Source organism: Taudactylus pleione, unplaced genomic scaffold, assembly GCF_031769625.1.
Source record: "Taudactylus pleione unplaced genomic scaffold, aTauple2 ptg000111l, whole genome shotgun sequence".
Taxonomy (NCBI): Eukaryota; Metazoa; Chordata; class Amphibia; order Anura; family Myobatrachidae; genus Taudactylus; species Taudactylus pleione.
The window spans coordinates 173,819-185,641 of NW_028284513.1; the positions used below are offsets into that span (position 1 = coordinate 173,819).

Genomic DNA, 11,823 nt, shown 5'->3' on the forward strand with positions numbered 1-11,823 from the left:
AACATGTACGAATTAGTATATGAACAATAATTTTGAAAAAAAGTAAGTATAGATGTGCTTGATCTAGCATACAATAACCATTCAATTGTGTATCAGAACTAGAGATGTGCACCGACACCCGTGTTTTGGTTCTGGATCTGTATCTCCTCTGTTTTGGATCTGGATTGGCTTTGCCAAAACCGCCCCTGCGTGTTTTGTTTTTGGTTTTGGATCTGTATTTTTTTTTTTTTAAATCATAAAAAAAAGCTAAAATCACATAATTTGGGCCTGTTTTTGTTCCTACAGTATTATTAACCTAAATAACATTTATTACCAGTCATTTCCAATTAATTTTGACCACCTCACAATATTGATTTGTTTCATCTAGATTAGGGCTAAAAAGTTGCATCCAGCTAGCTGATTGACTAAGCTAAGTGACAGCAGTGGGCGGCACTAACATGTGGCAGTTCAGCTTCCACCACGTATACAGGGCCTGATTCAGACCCGCTCGCGAGCGCTCGCAAGCGGGTCGATGGTGCCTTAGTGCGCATGCGCGAGACCCGAATAGCGACGGCCAAGCCGTCGCTATGGGTCTCGCACCAAAGGGGGCGTGCTGTCGATGGTGAGTGACAGCACGCCCCCTTTGGTGGGCGTGCCGGGGGCGTTGCTGCCCAGACGGAGGCATTCCCATGGGAACGTCTACCGTCTGGGACCGGCCCCACTGACATCACTAGTGATGTCAGTGGGAGTGTTTTTGGCTCTGATAGAGCCAAAAGCACTCCTGGGCTTGCGGCTGCGAGACCCTACCGCAAGGTCTCGTTGCAAGCCTATTGGTCGCGATGGTCAAGACCATCGCGTCCATCTTTTTGGCCGCTCGCATAAGCTGTGGGTGGTCACCCACAGCTATGCGAGCGGCCAGGAGGCCGCTCCAATTTTAGGTAGGAGGGCCCTGATTCAGAGCGAGCGCTCTTGTCAGAGCGTCCGGCTCTGAATTAGACCCACAGTGTGTTATACAGTGTGGGTTGAATACACCAATAGTGCACTTACTGTGACAGGCAGTGCGGGGGGCTGGCGGTGTCCTCAATGCGATAGTGCCAATGGTGTCCTCAATGCGGAAGTGCCAGCAGTGTTGGCAGTGTGGCAGTGTTGGCAGAGTGGGGGTCCTGGCAGTGTCCTGAGTGTATAGTGGCGGCAGAGCAGTGACTCGGCTGCTGCATTCTTGGAAGCAGGGAAGGCGCGTCCTTATCAGCACACGCCGCCATATTAGGATCAGTGCGGCATTTCTCCTGGATGGCTGCAGGGATTTCGCTGGTGGCTGGGAGGAGAAATATTTATCCATCTCTGGAAAGGTAAGTTAGGGGGTATAGCGGGTGATGGGAAGCCCAAATGGAGGGTTTAAAAAAGCTGAGGGAAAGGTGATAAGGGCTCAAATGTATCGGAGTTCTTGAGCACAGGTCCTCACGCCATTTAACCAGAACCGCAGTAATAGTTTATTTTTATCAATTAAAAAAATGCAAAGTGAATGAACAGAAAAGAAATCTAAATCAAATCAATATTTGGAGTGACCACCCTTTGCCTTCAAAACAGCATAAGTTCTTCTAGGTACACTTGCACAAAGTCAGGGATTTTGTAGTATTATAGTTAGGTGTATGATTAACCAACCATACCAAAAGGTGATAATGATCATCATTTTCATATGTAGGTTGAAACATAGTCATTAACTGAAACAGAAACAGCTGTGTAGGAGGCTTAAAACAGTGTGAGGAACGGCCAAACTCTGCTACAAAGGTGAGGCTGTGGAATACCATTTCTTATCACAGGTCATACAGTATGGCAAGACTGAGCACAGCAGCAGGACACAAGGCAGTTATACAGCATCAGCAAGGTCTCTCCCAGGCAAAGATTTCAAAGCAGACTGACTTTTTGTTGTGTTCAAGCTCTTTTGAAGAAGCACAAAGAAACGGGCAACGTTGAGGACCGTAGACGTAGTGGTCAGCCAAGGAAACTTAGTGCATCAGATGAAAGACACATCATGCTTACTTCCCTTCGAAATTGGAAGATGTTCATCAGTGCCATCAGCTCAGAACTGGCAGAAACCAGTGGGACCCAGGTACACCCATCTACTGTTCTGAGATATCTTGCCAGACATGGAAACAAGGCCAATCGACTTAACTATGCACGAAAACATAGGAACTGGGGTGCAGAAAAATGGCAGCAGGTGCTCTGGACTGACGATCCAAAATTTTAAATATTTGGCTGTAACAGAAGGCAGTTTATATATATATATATTTATATATATATACTGCCTTCTGTTACAGCCAAATATATATATATATATATATATATATATAATCTCTACATAATAACCCTTTAAGGTATGTTCCATCTCCAACATTCATGTGAAGTGGGACCCAGAGCATGTGCTGTTTCTCCAACAACATCCATTGCGTATGCCATCCCGGCACTCACAGCAAATATAGGGAAAATGTTAGCACACACAAATATATATATATATATATATATATATATATATATATATATATATATAAATATATACACACACAAACAGACAAGCCCAGTGCACCGGTGCCCACTCTGGCTAACTTGCTCCGGTGCCTACCTTAGGAGGGGATATCCAGGGCGTATCTTCCTATTTGCCAGGGTGGCACTCGGCAGGGGCTCCAGCAAAGGGGGGGTGCCGGTGCTGACCGGTGGTGCCTCCCATGGCCAGTTCTATCCCTTTGTGGTCACACCGATTCTCCGCCCCATTGATTTCTTAGCTGCCAGGCGCTTAGTATACAGTACACACTGAGAGGGGTATTCAATATGAAAGGTTAACTTCCCTGGCGAAGTTAACATTTCATATCGGAGTTTTTTTCTGCGTAAAGGTATGGTGCGCGCTCCCGCTTATCCCCGTATTCAAAATAAAATTAACGAAAATGGGAAACTCCGAAGTTGGATTTGCGTAAAGTTACGAATTTTTCCTTAAAATAATTGTAAGACCCCCCTAAAGTTGTAAAAACATGGGGGAACACTATGGGTACTCCCGTTTTAGCCTTTAATTGAAAGTCGGGGATTTAAATAGCCGAAGCAGGTGTTTTTTTCCCGTCATTGAAGAAGTGATGCAGAAGAGTACTTAGGTTATTTTTTTCATTTTTTTTAAGTGGTCCCATCAAATTTGGGCTACATGAAAATGGGTACTAGCATATTTTGATGTCCCTAAAGTAATTTTTTTTAAATTCTGCATTTGTGCACCTGCCGCTATAATTCTATTCTAGAAAACACCTGCCGCATACTTGCAGAATAGCCCTGAACCTATTTCCCTATTGTTTAACAATTTTTTCCCATTTTTTTTTTTGCACCCCAATTTTTAAATTAATTTTTTGGGGTGTCCCTATTTTTTTTAAAACTTTTTTTGACACAGTTCTTTTTTAAATGTCAATCTCAGGGGTGCAGGCTATTTTTTTTAAGCCTGCACCCCTATACCCCAATTCTGCACTTTTTTTCGACACCTATTCAATGGTGAAAAGTTATCACCGTTTTTTATCAAAGACTTTTCAAAACTGCGATAAGTCTTTGAAATTGAATACGGTGTAAAACTAAAACCAGTGATATTAACGCAAAAAAGTTAAAAAGTGCGATCTTAACGCAAAAAACTATGTTATCGCACCCATATTGAATACCCCTATGAGTCTGTCACAATCACTACGGAGTGACAGACTCAGTCTGGATCTTGCAGCGCTGGGCGGCCCAACGGCCACGTTACCCCTTAGTGACGTGTGACGCCACACACTGTGCTTGCTTTGATAGAGGAGAGATCACACGCCTTATGGCAGCATCTAGATGCTCTTCACAGCAGGGGCCAGGGAGCAGTCAGGGCACATGCTACACTGCTGACTACGGCCGCCGGGACCTGCGGGAGTGAGGACTGAGCAGGCAATAGGAGTATACAGCAGCATGAGGACTTGGGCCAGGGAGCTTGGGATCTGTCTGTGATGGGGGCTGGATGTTGATGGTAGTTGAGGGCTGAGGAAGTTAATGGGAGCTAAGGAAGGCTGAGGTAGTTGATGGGGCTATGGGCTGAGAAAAGTAATGAGGGCTAAGGAAGGTGAAGTGGCTGTGGGCTGAGGTAGGTGATGTTTGCTGAGGAGATGATGGGGCTGGTGGCTGGCTGAGAAAGGTGATCGGGCTGTGGGCTGAGGTAGGTGATGTGGCCTAAGGAAGGTGATGGGGGCTGGCTGAGGAAGGTTATGTGGGCTGAGGAAGGTGATGAGGCTGGGGGCTAGTTGGGGAAGGTGATGAGGCTGTAGGCCAAGGTAGGTGATGTGGGGTTAGGAAGGTGATGGGGCTGAGGAAGGTGATGGGTCTGAGGTAAGTGATGTGGGCTGAAGCAGGTGATGTTGGCTGAGGTAGGTGATGTGGGCTGAGGAAGATTATGTGCGCTGAGAAAGGTGATAGGGCTGGATGAGAAAGGTGATGGGGCTGTAAGCTGAGGTAGGTGATGGGGCTGAGGAAGTTGATGGGGACTGTGGAAGATGATGGGGGCTGAGGAAGGTGATGGGGCCTGAGGAAGGTGATGTGGGCCGAGGATGGTGATGGAGGGCTGATGGGGTGATGAGTGGCTGAGGACAGTGATGAGGGGCTGAGGGAGGGAGTGGTACCAAGTTCCAACCCCCTGGCCTGGTCTGGACTCTCTGGAGAGAGACTCTCACTGGTCTGGACCTTCTGAAGTGACTGGAGGCTGGTCTCCTGCAGTTAGCTCTAAAGCTATCTGTGACAGCCGAGCAGATGAGGTAACTCAGTCTTCTGTAGGGGGCTGGGGGGAATCAATGTTTGTTTTTATTCATTTTCTAGCTGTGGGAAAAATGAATCAGTGTTATTTTATTTCCTGTGGTAGCAAATATGGAATCATTGAATCATTGGAGGAGGGCACCAGTCCCTTAGTTTGCCAGAAGCCCCTAGATACACCCCTGGGGACATTCTCCAAATGCAGCATACTTGAACAGGGCGGCACTCAGAGACTGTACACGGTCTGGTAAACTTCAGTGATTTATTGTCATCAATGTTTCGGGGTTCGCATCCCCATCATCAGGATATATCCTGATGAAGGGGATGCAAACCCCGAAATGTTGATGATGACAATAAATCACTGAAGTTTACTATACCATGTGCAGCCTCTGAGTGCTGCCCTATTCAAGTATGATATATATTATATATATATATATATATATATACATACATACATACATATAAATACACACCAATGTCCCACTTCTCTGCACTACTTCCAGCAGTAACCCCTTTTGGATAAATAGAGCAATTTGATGATAAGCCTTATCAAGCATAGAATGGATGGATGGGTGTTATTTGGTACTGGATAAATAGCCTAATGCAGTGGTTCCCAAACGGGGTGCCTCAGGGCACTTGCAGGGGTGCCTCAGGTTGGTGGTCCAGTACCAAATAAAATTATTTTTAGTCACTGTGATAGGCTAAACCAGCGCCCCTCCCCCATTACATCACAGTTACAACCCCTCTCCAGCTCTGAGATGGGACAGGCCTTCTACAATTATTATGTAGATCATCAGTTGATTGGGGGCCTAATTCAGCAAGGAATGCACGGATGCAGATGCACGCACCAGTCCGCTGCGAGAATATACTAATCAATGTATATACACGGAGACCGCAGCACAAGTTGCAGATGCCCAGCCCCATACTAAGCCACCCATCTCCCTTTACTCACAGCCTGATCAGCACGCAAGATAGCGTAAACATTGGTAACATCAAGAACCATCGTACCCATTAGCATAATAGTGGTTGACCTGACATGCCGCAGGATTTTGCCTGCTTCCTGTGTATAGCTTACGGTAAGGCTGCGTATGCCGCCGCACTGCCTTAATTATGCACATCCCTATAATGGCATTATAATGCCTGCGTTCGCCTAACCACCCTCCCATCACCACCCACATATGGCACTTCCTGTCAACCAATTTCAGAAGGATCTGCGTACACACTCCATGTTGTCTGTGTACCATAACCCGATTGCACTGGCTAGTTCGCACATGCACATTGCGATGCATTCACAGTGCGAAAACATCAGCCAAGTGCGTGCGTTCTCTCCTGGGCGTTCCTTGCTGAATCAGGCCTTGAGTACACCAAATTATTTAACTAGAATAATATGAGTTCAGCCTAAGGCTGGAACCGAGCGCTAATGTGTATGATTGTGAAAATATGGTGAAATAAATAAATTAAAAGATATAAAATAAAATAACTAAAAGTAAAATCAAAAACAATCACAAACTCTGCAACAGCGATGTAAATAGTGGTTTAAAAATAGTGGTTGACAACCACAATTGATGTTTATAGCCTTTTTATGGATTAGTGGTGTAGTGATGGGAGGGCCGATATTGGTGTTCTTAAGCCGAGGATACTGTACTTCACCCTGGTGGGGCTGAAAGTATTTCTAACTGTCCCTACCTGCGGATGACGTTCCTCTTCTTTCCCATGGTTGCCGGTGGTGTGCGGCCGGGACCCAGTCAAAAACTCCTGGCGATGCTTGATGACATCAAACGTTGGATTGGTCTTCGTAGGGTCCCGCTTCCTCCAGCTAGTATTCGCTTACACTTCATTTTCTATCCAACGCGTTTCACATCTAATAAAGATGCTTTTTCTATGCATTTAACTGAGTTGCTCATCTCCCATAGAGCGCAGCATATTAATCCTTTCATATATAGCTAGAATAGTCTGGACTAATGCTGGAGCAATTCACATCCCTATATTCCCATTCCTATATAATGTAATAGATTATCATGAAAACCTACTGATGAGTGGAGTTGTAAACCTCTGTTTAGAAATTATTCAGTGTTACAAAATATTGCAAATAAAAATCTAACCAATGCAAATATTCTATAATATATAACATGTACACACAAAACAGGTCAACTTAACCCTATAATTAACAAGGCGATAAAATATAATAAAATTGACGTAGGTTGACATCTACAGTCCCCTAGAACTGGTGCTAGGTTTCTCAGCACCCAGCGCTGTCCTGTGCTATATTATCACCACTGCCCTCCCCCTCAACCCGTTCCCCCTCTGAGAGTATACCAATAGCACCAGTGTATGGGTGGAGGGCAATCTGGCTCTCTTGTGCGGCTGCACGGACAGAACGTGCCTTCAGCTGACCCTGACAGTACATTCCATTTCTTCACATAAATCTATTTTCTTCTCATTCAAAAACCAAGTTCCTTTCATATGCAGAGCCTACTGTGATGCATCTCTAAACCAGCCTAACCTTGGAACTTGTGGCTTCCTATTTGTCTGTGAGGTCCATGCTAAGTGGCCTTTATATCAGAAACAGAGGAGCCCCAACAAATATGAGGACATTTTTGGGTACATGTCCCTTTCACATTGTCACAGGAAAGCTAAAGGACTTTGTGTATGGCACGCTATGTACACTAGGTATGGCAGCATGCTTTCAGCAGGAAAACCTCCAGTAAAACTAATGACAACCAGGATATGTATGCGCATGTTAAAATTAATTTGTAACATATTAAAATACCTGATGGAAAAGAGTAGCTAATAATTTACTTGTAACGAGTAACGGTCTGGCTTTCTGATAAATGGCATTTTATGGACACATACCTGGAAACAGTATGGGGCAGGTTCTGCACTAGCTTTTCCCCAGCATAGGACTGTTAGATAAAGGTGAAGTAGCCATAATCTGCATCTGTGCGACTCTCCGTCTGCAGCACAAAGAACGGACATGATTCTCTCTTCACACTAGATGCGCTTCTGTTCTCTCTCTCTCTCTCTCTCTCTCTCTCTCTCTCTCTCTCTATATATATATATACTTACAGTATTTGTTGCAGGAAGGAAACATGTTTGGGAGCATCAGGACACAGAAGATAATCATTGTACAGACAAGACTACTTTTTAAGGAAATTGCTATCTGAAGACATTATTCAGAACAAAAGTCAATGTTATACTTAGGAAGAGAAAGCTAAAAATAACAAAAGGAACAGAAAGGTGAAAGTGAAATATTAATGCATTTTGGAACCAGAATAAGGTGCTATGATATCTCTGGGCAGTGCTCTCCCTGGTCTCACAGTATATTTAATTTCAGTGCACTTGAAATTATGAGCTACTACTTCTCCCTTTTTCACTATTTAACTACAGAACTGCAAGTTACCCCAATGTAGAACACTTATTAGCACAGAATCAGTGAGTGCAGTCACTGTTTGTTCTCTTGCATTAATATATTCCCATTACAGTTTCTGACAACCAAACGGACAGCTTTAAAAAGATTTTATGTCCCAGCTTTGCAGGCACCAAATGAAGTCAGTGTAGTCGAAAGAGTCTATTCATCATTATTAAGAAACAAACCTCATTTGTTATTACTCCTTATTGCCGTATATTGTGGCAATTAATTCATTTTGAGGCTATTCAACAAAAATCTCTTGCTGGAACAACAGCTCCGGTAAAAGACCATCTTGGCTTTTGCTATCATTTCACTGCTTCGTTTGACACTGCAGATGCTCACTATTGTTTTCCGCAATGGGCGGGGTGGAGGATGGAGGCTGCTGGTAAGGGATCAGTAGATTCCTTGTTGGAATACTTCTGAAAGCTAAGCATTGAATCAGTTTAATATTATAATATGTTTTATTATAATGCTGGGTAAGGAGTATTTTTAAAAATACATAAACTAATAAAAAAATAAACATATAATAAATTAAATAATAAAAATAAAGAGCAAAATGTAAAGCCAGCCATACACGATGCGATAAACAAACGTCACAATGTGTTGTACGAATTCCCTTGAAATTCTCCATACGATGTGGTCAAATGGTGTACTATTGATCATTACGATCATACGATCCGATGCGTCCTACACGATTGCAAATCGGAAATGATAGAGCGTTTACTGCACATAACCTCACGATGATTCTGCTGGAATCTGTATAGGGGAGGGCTTATCTAGGGGGTATAAAAGGCAGCATCCATTTTAGATCTGTGCACACTCTGCTCAGTGACTATTGAGGCTTGGTGTTATACCCTGTTGAACGTTGTACTTTGCTAGTGTGTTCTGCTTTGTGTTAAGGCTTGCCTTTCCAAAGTGTGATTATTCTGCTTTCTGATGGATTTCTAACGCCATAAGCTTCTGCTAGCCTATGGCTATCTGAGGCTGAAAGGTGTAGGAGCTGAGGAGAGGAGGAAGATGTGGTCCTGCTGGTCCAAGGAGTGGCTGACGAGGAGGAAGAGGTGCTCCCATATGCCCCTGCTGATAGAGATTAGGGAGAACAACCTGGACGATTATAGCAACTAGCTGCGGATGGATGACGTCACATTCCAGGAGTTACTGCATCTGGTGACCCCTTATATCCAGAGGCAGGACACCAGCAGGAGGAGGGCCATTCCGGGTGAGGAGAGGTTGGTGGCTACCCTGAGGTACCTGACTACAGGACGGTCTTTTGAAGACCTGAAGTTGGGGGACCCTCATTTCCACAAAGGCATTGGGGCGCATCATCCCGGACACCTGTGAGGCCATTGTGAAAGTCCTGAAGTTTCAGTATTTTAAGGTGAGTAAAAACACAAACTTGAGTGGTCCACAAACGCAAAGTTCCTCTAACACTTTTCGGTCCTGATAATCCTCTTGTCTGGAATCCCTCACCTTCTCAGAAAGAGAAAAAAGAGGATGAAATAATCTATTATGTTCACATATCCTTCTAGAATATTCAGTTTATGGGGGTGTTCTTCCCTTTGAAAACTCACCTCACACAATGAGATGAGTACCTATAAAGGTTTCTTTTATATCCCTTCCGGTCTGATCAGCATAGGTATTAGCCACATATACCAAGACCCCTCTTATATAAAAGCTTACCTGGGAACAGGTATCGACGTTCACATAAAGGTATCTTTAATATCCACTCAAGAAGCTACTTCTTAGTTCACCATATGGGAACACAAATGGTATCCAGAAGGGTATTTTTTTCAAAAAAAGTGATATTTATTCCAGTTTAACAATAAAACATAGTCCAACAGTAGATAAAAAACATCCAATAGATTGATATAGCAGCATCCAAATAAATGATAATCCACTATAATGGAAAATATTCCTTCCCCATGGAAACCTATCTGCAAATCAGAGTTAGGACAAACAATGCCAACCTCTCACCCGGTTTGAGAACCTTTAAAAGTTGTGATATTTTGGTGGATTTCCTAGATCTCTCAATTTATGTGGAAGCGGGCAGCATAAAAACTAAGAATTTTGTTAAAAGTACGGATTGCAATTCATTTATTGACTATACAAGCGACCATCACCTAAATTGGTTGAGAAGCATCCCAAATAGTCAATTCCAAGAATCAGGCGTAATTGTACAGATATGGGGGTATATAATGAACAATCAAAAATTCTTAAAGAGCAGTTTACATCTAAGGGTTATGATGCCCAGGTAGTAGATAATGCTGAAACTAAAGGAGGTAGCATCAATCGAATAGAGGTGATCCAAGGAAAAATAAATAATACAATGAGACCAAATGGTTTTGAGGTACCTTTTATTAAAAAATATAGCAGTCATTATAAACAAATTGAAGGTGTAATAAGGAAATATTGGGGGATTTTAATTAATGACCCTTTACTTCGGACAGTTTTGGATGAACTCCCTAAATTCATTTATAGGAAAGCCCAAAATATTAAGGATAAGATTGTACGGAGTGCTCTCCCCATTACCAATATTGAAACTAGAATTAAATCCAAAGAATCTTTTAGATGCGGTATGTGCAAAATATGTAAAAGTGGAACATCTAAGATTACACAGTATACATCTACACAAACTAAGAAGGTGTATGATATTAAAGATTTTATAACTTGTAATACAAAATATTGTGTATATCTACTAGAATATTCTTGCGGTAGCCAGTACATGGGCAAGACCACCAGAATGTTGAAAGTGAGGCTTTCTGAACATGTCAGAAATATAAAAAAAGGTTTAGAGACACACAATGTTTCATTACATTTTAAGAAAACACACCAATGTGATATTAAGCATTTAAAATCATTTTATGGAATAAAATCGGTGTTACCCCATTGGAGAAATATTGATAGGGATGTAAGATTGGCTAAGGTAGAGATGCAGACTATGTTTACGTTAAAGACACAAGTCCCTAGGGGATTAAACGTAGACTTTGAGATTAAATGGTTTATACAATCTTGATTCATGATGCACTTTAGATATAGCCATATAACCTTTTGGTCCTATGATTTTAATATTTTATTAATAATAATTTTTTAATAGACCTCATGATTTTAAATATGTATATTTTGGTGTTACTTACTTATTGAGATGCAGGACTAGGATGCGCTGTATGTGTCATATTACATGTTAATATTTGTTATTAATTATTGTTTCTCTATATATGTTTACTCTTTTTATGGCATGGGAACAATACCAATGGAGTAGCATGTGGAAAAGAAATAATCTGAATTTGTTCTTTGGGAGAGCTCTATTGATATAAATATATTCAGTGGGGAGCTTCCGGCAAAGCCGCGATATGCGTTCCACTGCGGAAGATTCAACTTCCGGCTTGCGTTCCGAATACGGGAAGATGTCATCATGTACTTCCAGTCAATGAGGCCTGTGCGGAGATTGAAGTGAACGCTGAAACAACGTGTTATTCTTGGCCCCACGCATAAAAAAAAGAGTGCTAAACTAATGTCCAGTGACATAAGGAGACTGATTAAACATGGACTGGATTATATCTTGTTATTCACAAGAAAAGTTTTTATTATTATGAATTGGTATGCTGAATTTTTTTTAATTATTTATTGATGGGATGGTGATTATGTTT

The 11,823-nt window shown here is 42.4% G+C and overlaps 1 protein-coding gene across 1 annotated transcript in view; it reads right to left on the bottom strand.

The window, feature by feature from the left end:
* The window catches only part of LOC148525141 (transforming growth factor beta activator LRRC32-like), a 37,979-nt gene extending 30,278 nt beyond the window's left edge, over positions 1-7,701 (bottom strand). The window contains exon 1 of the mRNA XM_088471151.1: positions 7,621-7,701. The gene's annotated coding sequence lies outside the window, so the exon portion shown is untranslated. The remainder of the gene's footprint in view (positions 1-7,620) is intronic.
* Positions 7,702-11,823: the final 4,122 nt, after the last annotated feature.